General features: G+C 31.7%; 1 long non-coding RNA gene across 1 annotated transcript; it reads left to right on the top strand.

Annotated features, from left to right (window-relative positions):
• Positions 1-3,067: 3,067 nt before the first annotated feature.
• Positions 3,068-4,671, top strand: LOC112421377 (uncharacterized). Its single transcript, XR_003011667.2, has 2 exons — positions 3,068-3,163; positions 3,754-4,671. It is a non-coding gene; the product is annotated as an uncharacterized lncRNA (long non-coding RNA).
• The last annotated feature ends 9,647 nt before the right edge of the window (positions 4,672-14,318 follow it).

The raw sequence follows: 14,318 nt of genomic DNA, 5'->3' as shown, positions 1-14,318 counted from the left end.
CATTTTGACCACAAGACCCACACTTATCACAAATCATTTATCTCTTGGCCCACACCTATAATCATATATATGAAATCCTTTCTTGATAATATGAATATTATCAAGAATCGGATGTCAAATCGAGTGGGAGATGACCGGTTAAATAATTGTTTATTTATATAGAGAAAAATATTTTTATTGATATCGAAAATGATTCAAAGTTTTCATAATATGAAAAAACGTAGAGGATAATTATTAATACTTAAATTTTTTATATATGGTATCCTCACTATTCAAAAATCTTGGATCGGTCACGGTAAATTTGTGCTGATTTTATCAATGTTTTAAAAATCGCAGTTCAACCGATTGGCCCATGAACCGAGCTGGTTTTGATATGAATAATTGAACAAATAACCAAAAAGCTTGGTTTCAATTTCTGCAAACCGACATGTTATAACCAAATTATCATATTGAACTAGTTCAACGTGTAAATTTAATCGGTTCAACCTCTGATCTAGTTTTTAAAACATTAAATTGTACACCAAATCCCTCTTCTCACGTTGAGATCTCTAGTTCAACCGTCTATCTCTATCCACAAGACAAAAAATACCAGTTAGAAATTAGGAAAGTTGTTGTTTCCCTCTTTACCATCAATGTGCAAAAAAAGTAACCACAACATAACCAAACTCATCTCAAGAACAAACCAAAACCAAAACCTTGTTACACCGACAAAAACATAAGAAACACAACAACATTAACTAAATCAAATCTAAAAAAACATAACAAAATCCAATGAAACGAAACCATAGTTCCCACCACCACCAAAACCATCACAACAACCACCATAGATCCATAACCCACGAAGAAAATGGCTTATAATCTCAACCTTAATAATCTCACTCCTTCTCTTCTTCCTCATCATCATTCTTCTCCCTTATTCAAAACCATCTTCTTCATCTCTTTCTTTAGAGAATCTAAGTTTCACAACTCATTTAATTCTTCTAAAACTAGCAAAATATGCATACTTGTTAACAGGAACAAAAGGTGAAGTGGCACAGCTCAAAAGGGTTCTTCAAGCAATATATCATTCAAGAAACTATTACCTTCTTCACCTTGATCTTGAAGCTTCTAGTGCAGAGAGGCTTGAGTTGGCAAAGTATGTGAAATATGAGAAGGTGTTTGGTGATTTTGGAAATGTTATAGTTGTTGGTAAAGGTGATTTGGTTACTTATAACGGTCCTACTATGATTGCTTCAACGCTACATTTTGTTGCTTTGTTTATTTTTTTAAGAAGCTAAGACCTTGGATAGGGACACTTTAAGGTCTCAAGTCAATATCATGAGATTAATTCAATTAGGTTTATGTATAGATAAAGTAAAAGTCAAATATAGTAGAAAAGAACAAAAACTTGTCAATACTTTATTCATCGGAAAAGTAAGACAATGAGCCAGACAATAAATATAGATTTACAAGTAAAGCATAAAGACCGCCTTGGGCATCGCCTTCATCCTCAGAGCTTGAAGAAGATGAGGACCAAGATCCTTTTGGATTTGAATTGTCAGCCACCTCTTCGGGTCGTGGGGGACCAAAAGGTGGCTACTCCTGTGTTGGAACCACTGGATGGGTGCTCGTTGGAGTAGTTCCCCTCCCTGGGCTGGTTACAGGAGAAGGAGAGGTCGTTGTCCGTCGCGGTTGGGGCGTTGGACTAGGCTCTGGAGACGTGGTGCAGCACCGTTGGCAGCCATGATTTTATGTATGAAAGCTTTGGTTTTTTGTATGTAAAAAACGGGGATAGCTTGTTATTTCCCACAGATGACGCCACTGATCGTACCTGATCAAAAGGTGGCTGCCGGTGCTTTCTTTAATGCAGTGGTTCGTAGTTGTGAATCTACTTCAATGAGCGTTGGACCGAATGAGGGGTGTGTACCTGCAGACACTCTGACGCTCAAGTCAGTAGAGGTTCAGAATGTGGGGTTTCAGAGTGAAAGAGATTCTACCTTGGAGGCTGCGAAAAGCCTCCTATTTATAAAGGTGGCTGAAAGCAGAGCCATTGTAATGGCACACGTGTGTCCGGCGGTTACGAAATCGGGGGAAGTGTAACCGTCAGTGAGATATTCGCGGGAACGTGAGAAATAGACGTTACTGTTCGTTTGAATAGGTCTCAGTTGCTACGAGCACCCCCCCTCACGGAGAAGGGGTGTGTTGCGAGTAAATTTCCAAATGCAGCGTTTGGGCTTAGTTTGTTATTAGGCGCAAGCAATTGGGCCTAGGCCTTTGACCGTCCAGAACAATTCCTATTTATTAATAGTTAAAAATTAAATTGTACCAAAAAAAAAAAAAAGTTAAAAATTAAAGAGAAAATGAAACTTTGAAATGGTGTTTGAAGAGTTGGTAACATGACTTTCCTAAGAAAAACCATATAGAAGACAAATGAACATATAAAAATAGATGTTTCGCTGGAAATTCGAGATTAGTCTCAAAACGGCCCTAAAGTGTGGCATATCTTGGGGCACCTAGATATTAAAGACTAATTATGACGGGTCAATAGCACAATATTTTTTAGGGTTAATGGTGCTTTACCCCCTGTAATATAGGTCATTTTTTGTTTTTCCCCCTGTAATTTTTTTTTTTTGATTTACCCCGCTGTAATTTTATTTTTTTTTGGAATACCCCCCTAATAGGTTATAAAAAAAACGACTTTATTTTTTTTTTTTTGCAGAATTTTTTCGTTTTTTTATGACCTATTAGGGGGGTATTTCAAAAAAAATATATTTTACAGGGGGTAAATAAAAAAAAATATTTTACAGGGAGGAAAACCAAAAATGACCTATATTACAGGGGGTAAAACACCATTAACCCTATTTTTTAAAACAGAATATAAGTAAGGAAAGAAAGAGACAAAGAACATTAAATAAAATGACATACGATGATGAGGTGGGAAACTAAGAAAAAACAAAACATAAAGTAAATTAAAAAGATAAGAACAGTGATGCAATGAATAAGTTCACAAAAATGAATAAGTAACTGTCATCATGGGTTTGACCAAAATAGTGTGTTTATTATTATTTTTGCACTATAAATAATAACATGAGTATATATATATATATACTCAAGAGAGCAAAGAAGCTGTAGATATAGAACTAACTTTGTAGTTTTAATTCAAATAATTCACTGTTCCAAATCTGTAAGTTTTTCTTCTTGTTCTCTCATTTATTTTGATTTTATTCTTTCTACTTGGGCTTATTATTCGACCTGATCATCATTTCCCCCAATATCTTGGTAGAAATGATTGTGTAAAAAAAGGTTAATGGTTTCATGCAAATTCAAATTATATGGGATGTTGCAGATCTTGAATTTGGATATGCATGCATTTCATTATTTTGACTAAATTCAACGTGAAAAAAAAAGGATTAAATTTTTATTTGTTTGATTAACTCTCGAAAAATCCTCACTTTTTTAATTTGAATTTCTACTCTCTCGTAACATACGAGTATCAGTTTGAAATTATATTTTTTAGGAAATTGATTCTTGATTTTTTATTATCTTTCTTGATACGATGATATTAACAATTGGATTTTTTCATTATTATGTTTTGTGATCTTTGTGTTGACGTGGTGTATCCATAAAATTATTATGTATGTGATTTTGCATCAAATTTCCTTCTCATATAAAATTTGTTAATTGACCGAAACTGTTCAATATTTTTTCTTCATTTTTTTATATTTTTTTTTCCACATGCACGTCTGATTATGATTTGATTGTTATATTTAACAGGAGTTTTGGAAAACTAATTCAAACAGGGGAACTGCATCAAATCAATCAAAAAATGGGCAGATTTATGGGTTTACATGTGGTGATGAGTTTGAAATAAAGGAGATTGGGAGTAGCCTTTTGGGCATATGGATATCAACGTGTATTTCTTGGAGGTTCTACTCTTCATGATGGAAGCATGATGAAAATTAATATTTGGGTTCTATATGATGGCGCACCATAGTGGAACGGCTTGCGAGAAAGCAATTAGCAAGCTTTGTGCATAATTGCACCGTGCTGGGATGTTGACGTTGTTCTATATTGTATGACTTTTATTTATTAATGCTATAATTTTTGTCCAAAATTTGTTGTTCGGTAACTTTATGATTTGTGGATGTGAATGTTGCTTTTACAATATTGAATTTCTTTTGTTAATGTAAAAGCAACATTCACATTAGCAAATTAAAAAGTCATTGTACATCAATATTTTAGGGTAAAATGAAAGCATTAAAATAAATAATAGTCCAACAACATAGAACAACATCAACATCCCATCACAGTGCAGTTATGCACAAAGCTCCCTGATTGCTTTCTCGCAAGTTGATTCCAATGTGTTGCACCTTCATCTAGGACCTCAAACATTAACTTTCATCATGCTTCCACCATGAAGAGTGGAACCTCAAAGAACTAACTAATAGTTGATCTCCACATGCCCAAACAGCTAGTCCTTATTCGTGTATTTAGGTGACTTGCTCAGGAAGTCTTCCAATGGTAAATAGAATTGTTCTCTAATGAGAATGGTGGGTGAACTAGTTCTCCTCTTTGAGTTCGTGGATTAAAATTCCTTTGAATTTTATCAATGACTTTATTACTATTGTATTGATTCCTCATAGACTTATCAATCATCTTCTCTACCTAATTCATATTTATTTTTTTCTTTTCCATGTTATACTTTTTGAATTAATGTGATCCTATAAATGTGTTAAAAATCTTATCTTATTTTAATTATATATAAATAGAGCTCAAAAAAATAGAATATTTTAATAAGTGTCAGAAGCACTTGCAATCACATCAACACGAAAGCAATATAAAATGTTAGGGTAAATATATTTTTGATCCCTATAAAAGTTCCAACATTTCGTTTTAATCTCCTTAAAATTTTGCTTCCACTTTTAGTTCACCAAAAGTTTTTCATCATCACCTTGATCCATATTTATTAGTCAAACTCATAAGTATCATTCGAAATTTTGTAGCAATGTTTCTAATATTATAAAAATATCTCCACAACAAAAATTGAATTTTTTAACAAATTAAACATCAACTAAATATAAATTTTTAAGCTCCAAAAACATAAAAATTCATATTTAATTCATGTTTTGTTAAAAAAAACTATATTTTTTTATGGAGAGATTATTATAATATGCTTAATGTTCATGCAAAAACTTCTCCAAAAAAAAACGTTCATGGAAAAACTCATTCAAAATTTTAAAAGGTACACATGACCTAACTTAAAAGCAGAGACAAAAAATGTGGACGGAAAATTTTGAATGACTGAAGAAATTTTTTCGGAGGGCTAAATCAAAAAGTAGTGATATTTATAGAAAAAAGAACATATTTAACACAAAATTATATTAATATTTTTCTTACTTTTAATGGATTTGTCTAATAAACTAATACAAGAGTTTGTTTTATCTTAATTTAAATCATATCTTGATCTTAATTACTGCCAAATAGATATCTTAATCTTATTTTAATTATAATAAATATACAAATTGAACCCATTCCAATGAGTGCCAACCTAGTTAGGATGTCGTTACTTCTCCTTGATGCCTGTCCTCTCTCCTGGTTTAGCGAGGAAAAAAAAAATAGGTGTGAACTTTGGGCACCAACATAGTTGAGGTGTCTTAGATTTTGATGTGATGATTTACACTCTATTTTTTGGCTTAATTTTTTTAGCAAACTCAAAATCAACATTGAAATATTAATATTTTAATCTTAACCATATACAAATATCTTATCTTAATCTTAATCATGTAGAAGTAGAGCTCACAAAAATCCAATCTCAATCTTTTCTTAATCTAATTACATGCAAATCGAGCTCACACTAAAAACTGTTACTATCATCACAATTTTTTGACATAAATTATATCTTATTCTTATACAATCGAGCTAAAATAATAAAATCTTAAGTTTTTTTTTTTGAAATATCATAAATTCTTAATCTTAATCACATCTTATTTTAACAATATCTTAATCTTAATAATAATAATACATATTAACCTCACAAATGAAAATTTGAATCAAATATCATAACTACACGAAGTCTCATCAAAGCAAAAAATGACATTAAAATATTTCCACTCAAACCACCATTAAAATATTTCCACTCAAACCACCATTAAAATATTCATTATGGATGTTCTTTGTGATCAATATTATTCGTTAAGATTAGTCTTTTTTTTTAATCTCTATTTAAATAAATAATTTTCAAATATTTGTCCGTGCTTTGCAAGGATGAGAACGATGAAAATAAGTTTAGATTTGTTCTATTTATCCATAATATGAGCTAGGTGGATACAAGTTGTAGATTAGTAGAACTCATTTAATAAGTGGACCACATATTTAAGTCTCACTAATTTTTCACTTGCATCTATCTTTCTCATGACATTAGATAAAGGGTGAATAAATAGAGCAAACACGAATTTGATGACAATCTTGACAATTGATCTCCGCATTGTAAATGTTGAAGAACTATTATTCATTTTGACAATTAATAAATTATAGATCAATGACTAAAATCTTCACATTATTTTCTTGAAGTTTTTTTTTCTTCAATGGAGAGAATCTTATTTTTTTGGAACTGATGTTATTCTATGTGTGGGCTTGTGCCTACACAAAAATTTTAGAAACTTATTTTAGTAGTATAATGTACGAATAGTTGACATTTTGACCACATGATCCACACTTATCACAAATCATTTATCTCTTGGTCCACATCTATAATCATATATCTGAAATCTTTTCTTGATAATATCACTACTAAAAAAACTAAATTTAGTGAGGGAAAACGTAAAATCCCTCTCTAATTCCGTCACTAAATTTTGCGACCAAGAAATTTGTGAGGAATTGCATTTTTTCCGTCACTAATTTTCCTCGCTAAGTTTGCTTTTTCTAGTAGTGTATGAATATTATCAAGAATCGGATATGAAATCGACTGGTAGATGACCAGTTAAATAATTGTTTATATATATAGAGATAAATATATTTATTAATTTCGAAAATGAGAAAATGATTCAAAATTTTCATAATATTAAAAAACGTAGAGGATAATTATTAATGCTTAAATTTTTTATATATGGTATCCTCACTATTCAAAAATCTTGGATCCGTCATGGGTAATTTGTGTTGATTTTATCAATGTTTTAAAAATTCGATCATTCAGTTCGACCGATTGGCCCATGAACCGAGATGGTTTTGATCTGAATAAGCTTAAATAATTGGCAATCACTAAAATTGAAAAAATAACCAAAAAACTCGGTCTCGATTTCTGCAAACCGACATGTTATAACCAAATTATCATATTGAAATAGTTCAACGTGTAACTTTAACCAGTTCGACCTCTGATCTAGTTTTTAAAAGATTAGATTGTACACCAAATCCCTCTTCTCACGTTGAGATCTCTACTTCAACTGTTTATCTCTATCCACAAGACAAAATATACCAGTTAGAAATAAGGAAAGTTGTTGTTTCCCTCTTCACCTTCAATGTGCAAAAAAAGTGACCACAACATAACCAAACCCATGTGTAAAAAAAAAAAAAACATAACCAAACCCATCTCAAGAACAAACCAAAACCAAAAGTTTGTTCCACCGAAAAATGAGAGCAATGGAATTGTCAAAGGAAGATTGTGTTGCATGAATGAAGACAGAGTCTGAAGACAAAGAGCGTCTAAAGACCATCAGAAGTTGTCTACCACAAGCTGACGTCATCAGAGAGTCTGGAAGAACCATCAGAAGCTGGAGTTCATCAGAGTCTGAAGACGGGAAGCTGAAGTTAGTTAAATGTTTTTATTCTGAATGCATATCATTGCAGAAGGAATGGAAGCCTGGAGCAACGGCTATTTCAGAGGAATTAGAAGGCATTGGATGCTTATCCACTGAAGAGCGCAGGAAAATGACATATTACAATTGTACAGCCACTACCTCCACTACTCCACTCCCCATGTCTACAGTAGTACAAGATAACAGCTGTGACTACGCATGTTATTCTCTATTCAAGGAATGAAATTGAAATTTTTCCCTCCTAGGACAATAACCAAATCAAGCAATAGATCATTGGTGATTATCAAGCTTCAACAACGAATCTTTTGATGTGTTGGCAATCAACAACGTCTCTTTCACACCTCTATATAAAGGAGTGAAGACTTGAAAATTGTAAGAGACTCACAACAATTTTACTAGTGCCAAAACTCTACTGAAATTGTTTTCACATCAATTTCACTTAGAATTTCTTAACAACTTTCATAACTTAGAAATTCTAGAGTCTTAAGAGTCTGTATCTGATTTGTATTGTGAACACCACTGACTGTGTATCAAGTGTTCAAACCTAAAACATTTTCAGTGTAATTGTTCTTGTTTATAAGACTCTTGATTTTGCGTTGAGCATAGGAAGACTCTTGTGTTTGTGCTTAAGCATAGGAAACCTCTTATTTTTGTACTTGAGTAGTTTGAAGTCTCTTGCTTTTGTGTTTGAGCAATTGTAATCAGATATTGATTTTAGTGAACTCTCCTTGGAAGTACAAAGGGGACAAGACTACTTCTAGATTGTGGAAGGAACCTGCATAATTTCTTTGTGTCTTTCTCTTCTCTCTATCTATTTACTTTATCCGCTGCATCAGACTCTGAACTTTGTTCAAGACTCCGAACTCTATCAGACTCAGAACATTGGACTTAGTTTTTTAAAAAAAAAAGCCAACACAATTCAACCCCCCTTCTTGTGTTTTTCTCACCTTTAGGGGGTAGAAGGTGAGGCGTGGAAGTGGCGGAGGAGGTTACTTGCATGGGAGGAGGGGCTGGTTAGGGAGTGTGTGGAGCGATTGTCTTCTTGTGTTTTGTAGGACGGCACAATCGACAGGTGGGTGTGGAAACTCCATTCATCGCAGTGTTACACAGTTAAATCGGCATATTCTTATTTGACAGTGATTGATATCAATCTTAATGAAGGTTTTGATCGTTTTTTGTGGCTTAAAGCGGTTCCTCTAAAGGTGAATATATTTGTATGGCGCCTTTTTCTGAATAGGCTACCTACTAAGGATAATCTGCATAGGAGAGATGCTATTGCGGCTACTCAGCTTTCATGTGCGGCCATGTGTGGTGACTTAAAAGACAGAGATCATTTGTTCTTCCGTTGTGATATTTATGGTCGCATATGGCCTTGGGTTTCAAAGTGTTTAGGTATCGATTCAGCGTTTAACGGAAACACTTGTTCTCATTCTTATCAGTTTCGTGGTCATGGATGCTTTTCCAAAAACTCAAGGAATGCGTTTACCATTATCTGGATTTCGGTGATTTTTGTTATATGGAAAGATCGTAATAATAGGATTTTCCACAACAAGTCGGACCAGCTTGAGACTCTTGCAGAAAAGGTTAAACTCCAAACGTATTGGTGGCTGAAATCACACAACGTCTTGTTCGATTTTGATTACCCCTATTGGAGGCTAAATCCTTTATGTTGTCTTCAAGCGATTGTGTAATTGTTTTTTTTTCCCTTTTCTGGCTAGTTGTGCCTTAACATTTTGTGTAATTGCTACTCTTCAGTTATCTTAAGCACATCTTGTGCTTGAGGAGCTGTCTGTTTCTTTAATAAATTTTTCTCAGTTTTCTCCAAAAAAATTAATCTTAAATCAAAATCATCTTTTATGGCTGGGTTAAAAAATGTACAATTGAGGTATAGGGTTTCTTCTTTTGTGTAGTCGTTTGGAGAAAAAGAAAATTATTTTTGAAAGCTATTTGTCTAATCTTCTACTAACTTTGAAGTTCGAGAACACGCTCTTAAAAGTAACAAGAAAAAATATTGGTATAGAATATTTTTATTGGATAACAGTGGTATAGAATATGGAATGAAAACGGTTATTATTAATGTGATTATTACGGTTACCACTTATAAAAGCCAAGTTTGGAACCGTTTTCACAAACACAACACCCACTTTTGAAATCCAAAACACACACACAAAGTAACCGAAACCTCAAAAAACCAAACCTTTTGTGTCACTCAAAAAAATGGCTAACTTACAAATTTTGAAGACAAAACTCAAAGAAGTGGAATCAATGCTTGAAGATGGAATAATACGTGGTCCACATTCACATGAAGACATAGAACAAAAACTTGCATTCATGACAAACCTTGCAGCCACTGAATTTAAATCATCTAACCCATCATCAAATCCACAACATATGCATCAAATTTTACAAAGGTTAGAATCAGCAAGGAATTCTTTTAATGAAAGGGACAAGGATTCTATATCACATTTCACAACATTTTCGAATCCGGAGTTCGACAAGGATTCTTTATCCAATTCTAATTCTACATCTTCTTTCAATGAGTCTTGTTTGAATGATGCTGGTGAGACACTTGATGAGAGTGGTATGATTGTATTCGATGAACCGGATAAGCTTTTCCCCGAATTTATTGGTGAGAAGGCTATTGTGAAATTTAGAGGAAATGGGGTGGAGAAAGTTGGTGGTGGGAAAATTGGAAAATTTTATTTTCAAGATGCTGAGGATTCTTTTGAAGATTTTGGTATGGAAAAGCAAGTTGTGGAAAACAAGTATAAGAAATTGAAAAGAGAAGGAAGAGGAAAAAATGGATTTGGGAAGAATTGTTGTGCATTGGTTAGTGGAGTTTGCATTGGCATGATTTTGATGGGGTTTATTATGGTGAATCTTTCTGGTTGCTTTGAATATGGGGAACAAACAAGGTTTGTTATTCCAACATAGAAAGAAAGTATTGGTAAACTTTGCATTTCAATATCTATTGTATAGTTTTTATTTACTTCTATGATTTTTGCATTTCTTGTTGTAGTTATATGATTTGATTTGTAATTTGGATTTAGATCAGTTCATTCTATTATTTTATTAACCAATAAGCATAACCAAATTGATCATGGCTTGATGGAAGAAATTTTTCTATGCTTTTTTATTCTTCCCAAATACATGTTTATGGATGGATATATTGTAATAGTAATTGTTTTGAAATTAATTTTGGGTAATGATATTACTAAAAGAAAACTAACAAAAAAAAACTAAAAATGTGGGTTGATAATTGTAGGATCATGCTAACTTGTGCCGGTGTATGTCAAGAAATCCATAAATAGTAATTATATATATTTTGAAGACGGTTAATGGTTTGTTTAACGAAATGACTAAATTGAAAAAAAATAAAATTGTTTAAGGATTTTTTTTTTACAAGAGTTATAGTTTAAGGACTTGAATAATGAATATTATAACTTAATTTTTTTTAGTTCAAAGACCTATTTAAAAATTCCTGAATGATTTAGAGACCTACAAATTAATGCATTTAAAAATAATGTTGTGTATCTTGATTATTGTTGGTTTTTACATAATCTGTTTGTATAGTAAAAGACGTCACTCTTTAATTATAAACTATTTTCATACCTTACCACTTTTTAAATAAGGTTTGCATTTGCATTTTTTTTTCAATACACCTCTTTTTTTTTTTTTTTTTGAGGGAATGCACCTCTTGTTATGTTACATAGTAAATTCGAGTAACTCAACCTTACAAAATTATTTCAATTTGATGAATATAATTCTTTATAAATCACTCATTATATAATAGTACACTCATTTTTCAATCCTCTATCAATATGAAAATTGAGTGTTTTCCAATATTGTTCAAGAATTCTTCCAATATTGTTCAAGAATTCATCTCTTTTATTTATACATTGCCTTTCTCGTCCCCACTTACAATCTCACACAAACAAAGCACTCTCTGCCAACAGTCCAAGAAGAACATGCTCAGTCGGGTAATTCTCAATCAAGGGAGTAGACTGTCTTTGCTTCCACCCAAGATCGTTAAAATTGGGACTTTACTTCAAGTCGAAAGAGAATAGCAAAATCGGAACTCGTAAAATCACAATCAAGATAGAATGATTTTACCCAAGGAATTTTGTAAAATCGATATAGGAAATTTTAAAATCGTAACCTACCGAAAAAAAAAATTAATACTAAATATATGTTATAAATGGTATATAGTCATAAATGACTTAGTTTATAAAAAATCGTAAAATCGCAATCAAAATCGATTGATTTTATCTATTTTTTGGGATTCTACTATGGATTTGAGTCATTGAAGGTGAAGAAAGTCGCAAAATCCTAAATTTTTAGGATTTAAGTTGGGATTTTGACAACAATGCTTCCGCCTATCTCTCCAGCATTCACATATTCACTTGTGCCGGTGTCAGTTGATGCAGAGACATTAACTGCCAAAGAACCTGCATTGTTGAATTTAAATTTAATAGCATGATCAGAATCAAATGTGTAAAATATGTGAATAAAGAAAAATAAAAAATAAATGAATGTAATCCAAGAATTTGGTGTAAATATCTGAGACATGCCTTAAACCTTTCTCTACACTAAAAAGTACCAGATTTCACAAAGAAAATGACATGTAATGTTAATTACAAGAAAAGTTTTCTTTCTTTGTTTGAATCCTGCTAATGCACTCAACTAAACAGAGAGATTGCAAGGATAATAAAGGAAATCTTAACCAAATAATATGCAGTATCCTATGCCTTAATAAATGATTCGTTCAATAAAATAAGTCATCATGTAAAATGTTTACAGAAAGGTACATTAGGCAGCTTTAGAAACAAAGTAAAATCATAATCAGATTAATAGATTAGACAACGACTCTTCTATAACTGCCAACTGCAACTCACTCTGACTTAAAATTAACATCTTTGGAAATCACAAAATCCAAACCAATCCTCAGAAAAATTGAAGCTTGAATTCTTTGGATAATCTACTTTGTTGGTGGTTGAGATCCACCACCAGCAAAGTTCAGACTTACTTGAGGAAATATCTCAGTGATACTAAGCACAGTAATGGATGTTCAAATATTATTTCTAAAAGAAAAACAGTTATCTAAAAACTTAAAATTTTGATTACGCTCTTAGTCCTAAGAACAAACACACAGGTCTCCCATTGCTAGCTACGTTTGATAAAGAATTGAAATTTCCCTCATCACGGATACTGAAGTTAACAAAAACAAGGTTTAATTAACAGAAAGATATTAAAATGTAGTAGCAATTTTATTTTCAACAAGCGGAAAGACGGACATTATTGTGTCCGTCTGTCCGCTCTTTCTACTGCGCTAATGTATGTGTTTATTTTACTATTTTTGTTTGTATAATTTTGATTAAAATTTTAAAATTTTAAAATATCAATGGAAATTATTGATATATTAATTTATAAACAAAATATTGTCAAGACATATAATAAAATTATTTTTGAACTCAAAATATTTTAGTTTGCATGCATATAAAATTAAGATAAAATAATAATCATTTATTGTTTATTCTAATAGTAATTAGTAACATCATAATATATATGTATAAATGACATGTTATGTAAAAGAAACATGGTTATTATTAGGATAAAAGAATATCTTCAAAAACTACATTTTTTGTAAAGTCTCCATCTTCTCCTTCTATTTTCCCTTTTTTAATGAGAACTTTTGTTGAATTTTGAGAAACTCCTCTTGATAAAGCTACATATAATTGACCATGGCTGAAAGCATGTCGTGGAAGATAGATTCCGACATTGGGAATGGTCTGCCCTTGTGACTTATTTATGGCAATATAAAAAACTTAGTCTACAGGAAACTGTTTTCTACTAAGCACAAATAAAGTCCGGAACTCACATTTATTGTTAATTTAATTTTGGGCAAGAATGCTCTTTTTCTAGCATTACTTCCTGTTAGGAATTCCACATCCAACATATTCTTAAATAAACCACGACATAACAATCGTGTCTCATTACACAGACCATATCTAGAGTCTATGTTTCGCAACAACATCAAAGGTGCATCTTTTTTACCTTTAAAATATGTGGTGGGATACTTCCTTGAACAATTGAGTTTAGGAATTCATGTTGATATAAGTTATGAGGATCTCCTTCAACCTCGTCAAATGACAACAAATTATATTCTTCTCTTGGAAACTGATTGATAATTAATATTTAATATAGTGCTAACAAAAATTTTTCTAAAATATTCTGAGTCCTAATTTTTTTTTTTTAGAGGATTTAAAGTCTAATATTAAACATTGTTTTTTGTTCATATTTGTTACTAATATTTTTTTTTTAGAGAATTTAAAGTTCAATCGTTAACATTATATTTTGCTCACGTTTGTTACCAATTTTTTTTTTCTTCAGAAGATTTAAAGTCCAATCATTAACATTATTTTTTACTCGCGTTTGTTACTAATCTTTTTTTAGATTATTTAAAATCCAATCTTTAACATTATTATTTTTTGTTCACGTTTGTTACTAATATTTTTTTAAAGGATTTAA

The sequence above is a fragment of the Medicago truncatula genome, chromosome 4, assembly GCF_003473485.1.
Source record: "Medicago truncatula cultivar Jemalong A17 chromosome 4, MtrunA17r5.0-ANR, whole genome shotgun sequence".
In the NCBI taxonomy this organism is placed as follows: domain Eukaryota; kingdom Viridiplantae; phylum Streptophyta; class Magnoliopsida; order Fabales; family Fabaceae; genus Medicago; species Medicago truncatula.
The sequence above is the reverse complement of the archived record's forward strand: the minus strand, read 5'-3'. Positions and strand labels throughout refer to the sequence as shown.